Source organism: Actinia tenebrosa, unplaced genomic scaffold (genome assembly GCF_029948245.1).
Source record: "Actinia tenebrosa isolate PJP-AT-01 unplaced genomic scaffold, QUT_ActTen_1.0 PGA_scaffold14__42_contigs__length_11649687, whole genome shotgun sequence".
NCBI classification, from domain to species: domain Eukaryota; kingdom Metazoa; phylum Cnidaria; class Anthozoa; order Actiniaria; family Actiniidae; genus Actinia; species Actinia tenebrosa.
This window is the reverse complement of record NW_028292574.1, coordinates 9,830,614-9,844,229: the sequence shown is the minus strand read 5'-3', so window position 1 is coordinate 9,844,229 and position 13,616 is coordinate 9,830,614. Positions and strand designations below refer to the sequence as shown.

The 13,616-nt window shown below is 46.0% G+C and overlaps 1 protein-coding gene across 9 annotated transcripts in view; it reads right to left on the bottom strand.

Annotated features, from left to right (window-relative positions):
* Window positions 1-13,616, bottom strand: part of LOC116287525 (uncharacterized) — a 126,781-nt gene that overhangs the window by 78,852 nt on the left and 34,313 nt on the right. The gene's annotated exons all lie outside the window — the stretch shown is intronic.

Here is a 13,616-nt window from a genome sequence, read left to right as displayed (position 1 = left end):
GACCTCAGTCTACAAAGTATCTCCGTTAGCAGACTTGGTTCATGAGAATTCCATCTGGTTAATGGACGCAGAAGGTAGGCAATTTATGACACAAGACGGTACTTTGTATAGACCCGAAATGGAACAGCTGAAGATAGACAGCGTTTGTGAAGACCTGGGTGAAGATTTTCCCGAAGTATTAAGTTCTCGTTCCCTGGACTTCTTAGCCGCAAAGAAGCGTAATGGCTGAAAGCCGACTCCTAGCGACCTTCCAATTCCAAAAGCCTGCATAGAACATGGTCACGGAGGTCTTTGGAATATGGAATACGACGAGGACGAGTATGTCTCGCTGGATATGAAACATTGTTACCCTGCGTCTTTCAAAGGCCTAGGAGATTGTAAAGAGTATTATGACCGTTACGGACATCCGGGCAGCCAATTCTTTAGGGTAGCTTTGGATGGTACGTACGATGCCCCAGCAACAGGATTCGTTAGATTGACCAGCTGGAAGCTAAAGAAGGGATTACATCCCATAATTTACGCGTGGTATGGGAAGCATCTGCAAGAAAAGGAATGGATCCCTGTGCCGCTATTAAAGTTCCTCGAAGAACGGAAACTCCTTACGTACGCTGCTCATGAGGCAATATTATGTCGTCGGGAGTTTACCAAATGGTTGCCAGAAGACAATGCTACCGCCCGCATAGTTATTGGTAAGTTCACTCAGGGCGCAAAGGAAGGGGAGAAGCACATGCAACGCCGCTTAATCACAGATAAAGGAGAATTAAGCTTCCTCGTGCAACGAGCTCACGACCAAGGTTCAATGGTGTCAGTAGAGAAGTGGGATTATTTCACAGATTCCCTGCAACAATGGAATGCCTTGTGTTACTATCAAGACCACAGACCGCAGTATTACCATCTGCGTGCTAGCATGTTAGCTTACGCCCACATTAATCTCTTAGCGATGTTGCTGCGGTTTGACAAGGAAGACATTCCAAGAGTAGCTACTGACTCTTTGTACGTCAAACCTGCAGTGCTTGAAAAGATGCAAGAGTTCTACACCGACGACGAATTAGCAGAAAGCGGGCAATGGAGGGTCAAGGACGAAGAGATAAAGGCCTGGCGAGCAAGAGTAACCTACGACGGTAATCATACTAAAGGAACGGTAACCCCGACTGAGGAACCATTACCAAGTGTCACAGACCCCATTTCTTACCACCGCTTCTCTTATCTTTACGGAACAGGAGGCAGTGGTAAGACTACCAGAGTCCTGCAACTATTCCCTAAAGTAACCGTATTAACTCCTACACATCGTTTAGAACGCGAACTCGCCGCTAAGGGCTTTGAAGCACAAACTTACCACAGTTTCTTTCGTTGGAATGGCACTAAATGGGTCCCAGAAGCTATTCATGATATTCCTCCTGTGATCTTATGGGATGAAATCTGTACTGTGCCCTTAGAAATCCTAAAAGAGTTCGTAGACTTCCTAAAAGGTAAGTGCCAGGTAATCTTCGCAGGAGATCCTTGCCAGCCACCCCCAATAGCAGGGGAAATGCCCCACGAATGGTTAAAAGGAATGGTAGATTACGCAGAGGAAATTAACACCGATTACCGTAGCAAGGATCAAGTAAGGAACCTCAAAGCGGAACTAAGGGGCCTTACAGACGCTCAGCAATGTAAAGTACTCCGTAAGAGAGTACGAGCCAAGTCCTATGAGGAATTCATACAGGCCTGGAACCCCAAAGATGTTGTCTTAAGTAGTAAGCGTGCTTCTCAGGCCCGTATTCAAAAAGATCTGTTAAATATTCACCGCGAAAGATTCCCCACTAATCTCGTACCCGTTTGCTATAAGCCCCGAGATACCAGAATGCAGAAAAGAGACGTACGGGTACCTGGCACTGACATTACTTTAGAGAACGCAGTTACCCACGATAAAGCCTGGGTGCAAATGAAAGACGTAGAAAGGATTACTTCCCACCCCGATTGGAGACTTGGTTACTGCATGACGGTACATAGTGCCCAGGGATTAACCGTAAAAGAAACGATGTGGATCATAGACCAGCGTTTGTGTTGGAGTAACTTAATTTACACCGCCGTAAGCCGCGTAGAATACGCCAAGCAATTGAAAAGAGCTTGGGGTCCGCAACTGCGTTACGATAAGACCCCAGAAGACGTAGCCAAAGAGAACATTACGAAGAAACTCCTTCGCTACAAGCGCCACGACGAAGAAAAAAATATGACGTTCGACCTCTGCGTGGACGACGTCTATAAGAAAGGGGCAAGGTGTGCCAAATGTAACATACCTCTACTATGGAGGTTTGACCCAAATGACGATCAGCAGTTCTCCGTGGATCGTATAAATAATAAACGCGGGCATTGCAGAGGCAACGTAAGACTGACATGCCTAGAGTGCAATCGGGCGCGTGGAGCTGCGCTACTCTGAGTCTTTGGGGACTATGAGCAGCTCTTCCATGACAAATCCACGACTTGGGCCATTTAGGTAATACAACACGGGTTGCCCTTCCTTGGTGACGGACTTTGAAATCTCATACGTTTCCAGGGACCAGTTAGGATCTGTGGCTCTCTTACTGCCACCTTCGAGTTCCCCCGGCTGATAGAGGTATCTGACCACTATGTCGCGGGGGAGCTTTTTTTCCTTCAGTCCGACCGCCCTTGAACTTCTGACGTAGGATTTGTGCTCCACGTGTTTCTTTTTTATGGCATCCTTGGGTTTTATCCCCGTAGCCCTGGCCGCCTCGTTGTTCAAAGCAGTAGTATAGGGAATGGGGGTTCCAGCGCAATCTCAACACGGGCAAGATCCGTATCAAAAATCCATCTACGGACGACCCCCACTCCAAGTGTGGTTGAGGGCAACAGCGCACTTAAATATGTTAGTCTATATATGGAGTGCGAAGAATGTAAGAAGTTCGTTAACGACTTTTGCATAATTTGTCTAGGACCTAAAGTTATCGTACCTAAGCCAGAACCCTTTTGGTGTTGTGGTAAGAAAATGCAAATAGAAGACGACACGTCAGCACAGTGTTACGAGTGTGGTAAGAATATTCGTAATGCCGTACCAAATGCTACCAAAGAGCAATATTACGCCAATGGAGGTCGTAAGAAAACGCCATATAAGAGAATAAAATACTTCAGGGACTGGATGAGTCATATCCAAGGTTTACATCTGGTATATTTAGACAACGAAGTAAGGAAGAAAATCATAGACCACTTAGAAGAGACAACCCCGCAAAGTCTACGGAAAACGTTGAAAAAATTAAAACTAGGGAAATATTACAAAGCTATTCCCTATCTTTTGTCTGAAATTACCGGTAAGTCTATTCCCGAGGTTTCTGATATGACAAAAGCCGAGTGGATGTTTTGTCGGCTGGATAAGGATATTCCTTATTACCCTGACGTAATCTACGAAATATTTTACGAAATTGACCCCAACCACCCCCTGTTAGGATGGATTCCGAGAAGATAGTGAATCTTATGGCATAAGATGAGCGAATAGCATAAATCTTATGCCATAAGATGAGCGAATAGCATAAATATTACGCGTAATTTCCAGACTGACGTTCAATATGTAAATAGAATCCTGTCACGATATTTACTGAGCAAGCTTTCTTTGAAGCTCTTCTTTCGCTTCTTGATAGATCTTTTTGCGAGATTCCTCGGAAAGATCTTTTACGACTGTTTTTTTATTCCTTATGTCCGTCTTTAGTTTCTCGTATTTGTCTTCTTCGGCCAGAATAAGCGAGAATTCTACGTCGTCTATCTTTCTGTCACGCAAAGCCTTTGAGACAAGATCGGTAATAGTATTTACTTTAGCCCTAGATAGAGCTATTGTCGTGTCATGCTTGGATATTTTCGTGGATAGCTTTTTCATAATGCCCGTAGCAACAGCCGAAATAATACCACAGGTTGCCCCAACGCCGGCCAAAGGAACTCCAACGATTATTCCCGGCCCAGTAAGCGAAGTAGCAACGCCGGAGCCCGTTAACACAACAGATATGGATCCTGAAGTTATCGCAATCTTATGTAGCGTACTCCGGGCTCTAACGTACTTTTTTCTAACTTTTTCATAGTGTTTTGCCTGCCCTTCCAAGTAAGCCAGGATTAAGTTCGCTTTATTCAGACGAAAGTTTTCGGCGTTTAGTTCGTTAGGTGTAGTATAGGGAACATCTGGGTACAACTGAGGTGCTGAAGGTATAACATCCATTATATATACTAATGTACGACGCTTTTGGGAATGATATTGAGGAGCAGCCACATCACGACAACCGGGATTACTGGAACTGGAGGGCCTTTAGGAAGATGTTTCCGCATGCAGACCCTAGTAAGTTCGAAAGGAGACCCGATGGGATTTACTTTAACGGCTCCAGAATGTACAGCAATGCGGACTTGGAGCCAAAGAACCCAAAACCCGAGCATAAAGAAAGGCAGCCTAATTTTCCAGAGAATTTATTACCGGCAACGGAGGATTACCCATTTTACGATAACAAAGGTGGCGCAAATGACTTTGCTAAGATGGTTACCTCCTTAGAAATCCCCGTGGGCCCTACGACTTTCAAAATAAAAGTCAGAGACATCTTTAGAGAAACTGCCATGAAACATACCTCAGGGAAAGAATCCAGAGAATAGTTATCAGGTCCCAACATGCGGTATTGGCCGCAGCAGTTAAACTTTGCTGTCTGGGCTGCTACTAAAGGATGCGGTATAGCCGCGGACATGTTCCATATTCCTTTCCTGCGATTTCATGTTGCTTTTACTATTCGTAGGATATTGTTTGAGTTAGGAGCACCGCTTCCTAGTGACACTATCTTTAAGCCGAAGGATAACAAATATGACAAAGTCGCATGGGAGCGATTAAGGAATGAGTTTAAGCTTACCAACCCTGATTTTCGCAACAAAGAGGGTGCCGCCCATGGTTTAGGAGAGACTTACACCTATGCTTCGTATGTTGGCGCCAGCATAGAAACTCCGGGTATGGGGTATCCTAGCAGATGGGAATTATCCGACTTAGGGGGTAAAGCGTCAAAAGGTGACTTGATTTACTTCATAGAAAGCAAAGAGAAATATCCTTGGGCGCCTTTCTTTGCCGCAAAGGGCATTGGTCTAAAGAATCTCGCAAGGATTAATCGAAGCATCGAAGCCTTTGTTTACTGCATTCTAGGGGCCCAGGTTAGCACTCGCAGCCCCATCGTAGATGCCTCCGGTGCGTCGCAGGAAACGCAACAAGTATTCCTTGTCCTCTTCGAAAGCGCTGTTATTGAGAATGAGATCTCTAAGTCGGTGCAGAGATATCAACTTGCAGTGCAGCAGTCTAAAGTGCGACTGGATTACGCTTTGTCGCCTGGTTGTTGGTTGATGCCAAGTAATTTGGTTATCAACGCCAATTCCGTCGTGGGTTACAACAATAAGCTGCAGCGAGCTACCAAGGACATGAAGTTTGGGGCGAACGACGTGAACTCTGACACTCTTAGAAGCATCCCCCATTTCGTGGAGAAGCCTAAGAAGGAGCACGTAGAAAAGCCCGCACCAAAGAACGTAAAGAAGAAGGTTTTGCCTGCGATACCTGAGGAATATGACCATAACTTACTAAAAGCCGGCTTAGCCGCCGCAGGCGTTGGTCTGAGCTATTATATATGGCGATGAACAACCCCTACGTAGCTGGAGTAGATTGTGTCTATACGACTTACACAGGCGAGAAAAAATACACCCAGAGCTCTTGGGTTGATGTCACGGGCATGTCTGTAGACTTGAACTACTCGGGAAAGAAGCTGATAATATGCAGTATTTGCATTGGTACGAGCAGCCATGCCAACGTCGGCTTTAGGTTCCTGGATGAGAATGGCGTACTGCAGCCTATGAGAAATAAGACAAACAACAGGGAGCCTGCGCATTTCTCCGTAGAGCCGCCAGCGAATAGCCTTGAAAATCACTCCGTTTGGACTTTTCACATGGTTGCCGATTGCCACGGGAAGGTAAAGCTGCAGATAAGAGTAGACGATACGGGAAAGGTTACGGTAAATAGCATAGAGGATCAAAGAGATTACGTTTATAATCACAAGAGCATTAGCACTCTTACGGTGGTTAGCCTTTAAATATATGAATAACCCACATGTAAAGGAAGATTGGTTCCTTCATTACTTGGAGGAGAAGGACTACGTAAATGATGAATGGTTTGACACCGAATTGTGGGTAAAGGTTGGAGGTCTGGGATTAATCATGTGTACTATTAGTATTTCAACGGGGTGGTCATGTAATGTTGGGTTTAGGATCGTTGATGAGAGTAACCGACCAATACAGCCTTACAGAAAAAAAGACAACAATAGGAACCCAGTTCATTTCTCATTTGAACCCTATCCAACAAGCGCAGAAGACTTAACGCCGGTAACTTTTCACATAATAGCCAATTGCCAATATGCGAAGTTACAGATTCGCCCCAGTGATAAGATTACGTCGGGCGCCGATGCCGGTAAGCTGGGTCGCGTTCAGATAAATGCCGCCCCGTCAAAAAATCCCCCGACGGATGCTACTTGGAATCATAAGCCCATTAGCACTATGACTGCCATACCCTTAATACCGCATTATCAAGGCGGTGCGAATACTATCTTTACTTATCCTCAGTCGAGGATGCCTCGGGCACCCAACGACGATAAGCCCGACATAACATACAAGGATAAGATTAACCCTTCATCTTCTTCAGGAGGACCACCCCAATAGCTACGACTAAGATCCAAATGTTATTCCCCACGAACTTTAACAGTTCGCCGCCGGCCCTAAGTGCCAAGGAAACGACCGAACCCAGCAGCCCAGGAAGACCGGCTGCCATCTTTTTTCCCAAGTCCGTCAGCCCATTGCCTAATTTCTTTACGCCCGCGCCCGTAGCCTTAAGCGTGGATAGGATAACTCCTACTACGCTCGAAATAGCGACCGCAAATGCAAGTGGAACGCCATACTTCAAAAGGGCTCTTTTTACCTTTTCCTTGGTGGTAAGCCCCAATTCTCTTTCCAGGTTGTCCTTTTGCGCCTGTAATTCCGCAACTCTCTCCTGAAGGGCTTCTAATTCCCTTTGGGCAGCCTCCCTTTCTTCTTCGGTACGAGTTAGGTCCGCAATTATTTCCTGCTTTTCGGATATGTTTTTTTCCAGGTCTTCGATGGCCTGAGTTTTTTGCTGGATTTGCTCTTCTTTAATGTTGATTTCAGCAACTAACTGCCGCCGCTCCACCAAAGAACCCTCTATGGTGGTTTGTAATTTCCTAACTTCCTCCTGACTCATGTTTAGGTCCTGCAGAGCAAGGCGAAAAGCCTGTCGAGCTGTATCCCTTTCATCTAAAGCCTTTTCGGCTTCTCGTTTAATTTGCAGTATGCTTTCGTCTTTACTTTGACCCAGCCGCAACAATTGTTTTTTATAGCTTGACTCCCTTTCCTTTAGCGTTTTTTCTAACGCCGCCGTCGGAGCATGTGATTTCTTAGCCTCCTCCAACTCCCTTTCTGCTTTATCCCGATCACGTAAAGCCTGATCTAAGTGTTTCGTCATTTCTTCCATTCTTACGTCTCGTTGACTAAACTTCTTCTCAGCATTAGCAAGTAGTCGACTTTGCTTTTCGTACGCCGCCTCTTTTTCTTCCAGCGCCTTTTGCAGTTCGATAGCGCGCCTTTCTAGCGCAACCTTTTCATTCAGGGTTTGCAACCTTTCTAACATGCTCCTAGTAGCCTGCTGAAAGCCTTTTAATCTTGAGACGTCGCCCCTAACGTTGCCCTCCTCATCAAAGAGGGGTTGCGGTTTTGTCCAGCGGTCTTTGTCGGGAAATCTTAAGTCTTGGACGCTTATGAGGACTTTGTTTCCCTTTTCCGTAAGCTTTACGTCGTCAGCATCAAAGTTGTCGTAGCGCTGCGTTAGCTCTTGCATTGCCCACTCTACGGTTTCCCGCGCGGCTGCTTCGTCTGTGTTTTGAAGTTCCAAGTACTCGGGGACGGGGCTGCCGCGGTTCCTTGATTGCCACATGCGATTCAAGGCTGCCTTGAAGCTTTTCCACCTATTGCCATACTTGCTTATCAAGGCCATGTCGTAAAGCAAAGGCTTTGCCCCCGCGTTTTTAGTCCATTCATCAAATTCTTCATCGTTAATATCGACTTGGCCTTCTTCGGTAAGGGGGTCAAAATCCGTTCCTTCTACTTCCATTATATATGATAAGCTCAAAGTTAAATCCCAACGTATTACCTAAGCAGGTTGGCGGACTGAAGGCAGAACGCACCTTTCATCGGGTCACCTTTACGCCCAGCAGCGCTAAACCTGGAGAAACGCTGTACGTGGGCGTTCCCCGCCTAACGGATAACCTAGTATTGGTTCCTGGCACCCTGGCGTTAAGGTTTGACCTAGCAATACAACCAAGCACCAAGGACAAGCGCTATACCGTCAATAACGTGGGTAGGAACCTCGTCTCTAAGATAAGAATCAAGTTCGCCGGGGAATCCCTCTTGGACTTGAATAGGTACGACCTGTACACCACGTATAAAGATTTATGGCTAACAGCCTTTGACCGTGCACAAAAGATAGAGCAGGGAATCGGAAGCGTCGTCTTACGTCAGCTTCGCAGCGACACCAACCCGGCACCTACGGACTCCGGTGACGCAACCGCAGTAGCAGACGCAACAAGGGTAGTAACTGCGTACGGTAGCAAGTACGTCATACCATTAGACTTTGAAGTAATTACGAACCATGGTGTGTATTACCCCAGGCAGCTTGCCGAACTGCAGTTTGAAGTAACCTTGGCGGACACTACGAACATTCTAGGAGGAAAGGACAGCGCAATCAGTGGAGCCGTGGATCCTTATTCTATCACTAATCTAGAATTACAATACGAAACCGTGTACTCTGAAGACCTCGCACGTAGCGCCGGCATGGAATACAGCGCCGGAAAGGCGTTCTTATACGACCACGTAGTGATGTATAAGACGTTCAGCTTCTTGGATAAAACAGACGAGGTTATCAACCAAAGTATTAACCTCCCCCGAAGAAGTCTCACGGGGCTGATGTTGGTGTTTGCCAAACCCTACGAGGCTGGTAAGCGCGACTCCGAAGCCTTTCACAACCCCAACATTACTAACGTCGGCGTGAATATCAACGGCGTTCCAAACAAGGTCTACTCCCAGGGAATAAAGCCCGCAGACGTGTACAGAGAGGCCATGCGCAAGTTTGGCGACCAAATTAGCCCTGAGGAATTCTTTAATGATAAGTACGCGCTGTGGATTGACATGCGCACCATTAACGACGAAGACCTACATGGCCAGGGTCTGCGGTTGGTAAATACGCAGGATGGTATAACATTGGAGATCAAGCGCACCAAGAACACCAGTGCCGGCGACAGCGACAAGATAAACTGCTACGTCTTCGTCGTCTCAGACGCGCAACTGAGCGTGGAAATGAACCAACTTAAAAGTGTTGCATATTAGGGTTAAATATTCCTTAGGTATACAATGCTGCAAATATTTGAAAACAACGGTACGAAACTGCAATGCATAGTGCAAGGCGAAACTTTGTACTTCAAAGCGAAGGAGGTGGCAGCTGCATTAGGATATGAAAAAACGAGAAACGCAATCAGGGAGCACGTTTCTGAAAAGTACCAGAAAAGGTCGAGTGAGTTAGGAAGGGCCCTAAAACAGGGCGCTTCTATGCACCCACATTCTGTGTTCATATCTGAGCCAGGTTTGTATGAACTGATATTTAGCTCTAAGTTACCCCAAGCCGTTAAGTTTCGCGATTGGGTCTTCGAAGAAGTCCTACCCGCGCTAAGGAAAACCGGTAAGTATGAAAGGCGGTTTGACGGTCCAAACAAGTTGGTATTCAAAATAGAAAATGAATTCGACCTGCATAAAAAGGTGGTGGACTACATCCGCAAGTTTTACCCCCAAATGCTCATAGCCCCTGGTCTGGGTGAACTGCAGGATTCAGACGGCAAACGTATAAAGTGCTGGCAGAAAGGATATCAACGCGGTCAACCCGACTTAATGATCTTGAATGCGCACACACATTACTGTGGATTCTGCATAGAGCTAAAGACCCCAAAAGGCAATGGCAGGTTATCTGAGGATCAGCAACTGCTCTTACAGAGGTATGAAGAAAACGGCTATAAGGTGCTCATAAGCAGCGACTACGATGTCATTTGCAGGGAGATCACTGCGTATGCTGAACACCTACGAATTCCCTGCAGGTGGTGTTGTAAGGTCTTTAAAACCTCGGAGACTTTGGCAACACACTTAAAGATATTTCATAGAATATATGGACAAGGATAAATTTAACGAGTTAAAGTTTATACAAACGCACTGGAGGGATTTGCAGGTGGGGGAAATCTACGAGATAAAGAATTACGTGGTCTTCGAGGATTTAGACCGCCTGCGCTTGGTCTTAAAGAATAAAAAAAGAACATACACCCTTTGGGCGCCCGATAGGATAAGGTACGCCATTGAAGGGCAGGACGTTACCCATGTTATGAGCCATGGTAAAAAGGATGGCAGGTGGGTATTTGACGTGGTTAATTGGGAGCCTGAGAGTCCTCTGCATTCATAAGGACGTCTGCTAAAGTCCGCTGCTCCGCGGAGCACCAATGCCCCACAAAGGATCCTTCCAGGAATACCTTGCCGCAATGAAGGCAAGTGTATTTTTTACGCGGTGGAGGAGTGGGCGTAATGCAGTCGGCTGGTAGTTCGCACGTAATACAGTCCATATATTGAAAGGGTGATTAGGAATCCTCCTAAGAAGGCTGCTGCGTAGGCTAGCATATATTGCAAGGCCTTTGAAGGGGGTCCTTATTTTTTCTTGTTGTTTTGTTGATGATACTTAACAAACACAAGAAAAATAAGAATGGGATTTGAGACTCTTTGCGCAAGTCGTACTTTACTACCTAGGAATATGAATCGACGTCTTTTGGGACACGAAAAGAGGCATAGACCTCTTTTGTTCTTAGTGCGCAACCTCCTTTAAAAGGGGTTCCTATTATTCTTGTTGTTTTGTTAAACGTTGATGATACTTAACAAACAACATAAAAAATAAAGTCGTATTTTGAGACTCTTTGCACAAGTCGTACTTTACTACATCTCTTGACGAAAAAAAAGTAGTGACGATCCGCTCTTCTTTTAAAAGGGTTCTTATTCATTATCCTGCAACCTCCTTTAAAAGGGGTTCCTATTATTCTTGTTGATTTGTTGAGGTATTGTTGATCCCTAACAAAACAACATAAAAAATAAGATCAGGATTTGAGACTCTTTGCACAAACCCTATCTTACTATTTTAGGTCCCTTTCTAACTTCTACGGGCTTTCCTTGCCACCTCGTTACTGGCATGCCAAGCATCAAAGCGATCTAAGTACTCTTTAAAGCCGCCTTGACCGTCGTAGAGGCACTGCCAAATATGTTGGTCACTTCTTTGACAGCCGCAGCGCTCACAGTTGGCCTCCCAATATTCCCTATCCTCCCACCTTACGCCTTCTACGCGGTCAAACTCCATAAACGTTTCGTCTATTTCTTTCTTCCTTTGCGTTAACTTCCTTTGGGTTTCCTGCGGACAACATCGGGCGGCAACGTCACCGTGCTCCTCACATGCTACGCCCAGCAGATCGTAATTACCGTAGCATCTATGTCGGTGCCAGGCGTCGGTAACGTTCTCGTCGCAGCGCACGCATACATTCTTTAAACAAACCCTTTTATTACGATGGTACTCCAAAGCCTGCGCGCTGCTAAACTGCTTATCACAGTCTTCGCAAACGGTAACGTTGTTTACCTTCTTACTGCATACCCGTCTTTCGACGTGATATTGCAATCTTTGCTTGCTGCTGAACTCCCTTTCACATTGCTTACACTTCATTATAACTAAGTGTTATTTAAGCCTTATATGGGATACCGCATAAAGTCCTTAATGCTTTCTTTTGCCCAACCGGCCATCGTCAAAAGCGCACCAAACCTTTCCGCGCGCTTCAGACCGCACATTTCATCATACAATTCCTGCACGCGCTCCCGCAGCCGATCGATCTCCTCCCTTTGCATTTCTATGGTGTCTCTTTTATCTTTTGCGTCGGCGGCAATTCTTTGCACTGCTTCCACTGAGTCCATCGTATATATAATGGATCCGAACCATATTCCCTGCAATGCTCTGATAGTAGGACCCACCGGCTGCGGAAAGACCCAATTCGTAGTGGAGCAGCTATTAGGACCCTTTAGATACCGCTTCGACTACATAGTGTTATTATGTCCCACCTATGTGAATAACCGCACCTGGGAAGGCATAGGAGTGAAAGATGACGACTTCTTCGTGGATATCTTAGATCCTAATGAGTTATCCAGCCATTTGAAGTTTTGGCACAAGCAATTCCCCAAGGACACGCAGACACTCCTCATACTGGACGACATCGCCTGTGGGGACGACGTAAAAAGACGCACTTCCGAATTAGTGAAGCTTGCCTTCAGCGGTAGGCATGACAATATCAGCGTTTGGTTGCTCTCGCAGCAGCTTACCAGCGTCTCTAAGCCTTTTAGGGAAAACATAGGCTCCCTGGTCGTATTTTATACTCCGAGCCGGAGTGACCTGGAAACCATCTTAAGCGACTATGGGGGTGAGATATCCAAGGAACAGTTACACGAATACATGCGGCATTTAAAGACGCACCAACATTCCAAAATGATCTTCTCTTTGAGGTTTCCGTATTCCATTAACATATATGGATATTGAGCAGCTCTTAGATGAAGTCCCCACGCAGCTAGATGAAAGTAACCTTAAGGAACAACTCAACGTCCTTGTGTCTTCTGGGAAGTGTAAAGAAATGATAGGCAAGGAATTTACCCATGAGCAGGTTAATAAGTTGTCAGAAGAGGAAGTCAAAAAGTTCCATAAGAGGTACGAGGCCGCCCTTGCAAGTAAGACCACGGACGCCGTCGCAGACTCCGCTATCCGACTTGCGACTAAATTGCTTGGACTTGCACTGCCCATAGACGATGTGGAGCAACTGCGGAAGGACATTAGCGAGGACTATGTCATCGCCCAAGAACTTAAGATAACCTGCGGGTGGTTGTCTTTGAAGTGCGGTAAGTTAATGGCAGTCGCCTCTGCGGCACTTCACGTAGCTCAGCATGTCGACTTGAAGGAGGTACTAGGTTCCTTTGGAACATCTTGGAAGGACTTCAAGAAGGACAGAGAAGTCGAAAAGGTCTTCCAGGCGGCACTTGCTGAGGTACCTGATCAAGTCGCCTCAAGTACTTAGTCAAGTCGTTGTCAAGTCACCTCAAGTACTTAGTCAAGTCGTTGTCAAGTCACCTCAAGTACTTAGTCAAGTCGTTGTCAAGTCATTGCCAAGTCATTGTCAAGTCGTCATCAAGTTACTTGTCAAGTCCTTCAAGTCCCTTAATATAAGATGAGTGGCACCGAAGAACAACCACCCGTAGAAGATACCAAGATTACCAAGGCTAAATCTCCAGGCAGAGTCGCTGCCGGAAAGAAGCTCGCGGAGATGAATAAAAAGAACAAGGCAAAAAAGGAGGAAAAGGTGGAGGAAAAAGAAGAGGAATCCTTTATTAATCCTGGGTACGTCATCGGCGCGTTAGGAGTCATCATAGCTGCAGGCAGCCTTTACTTACAATGGCGG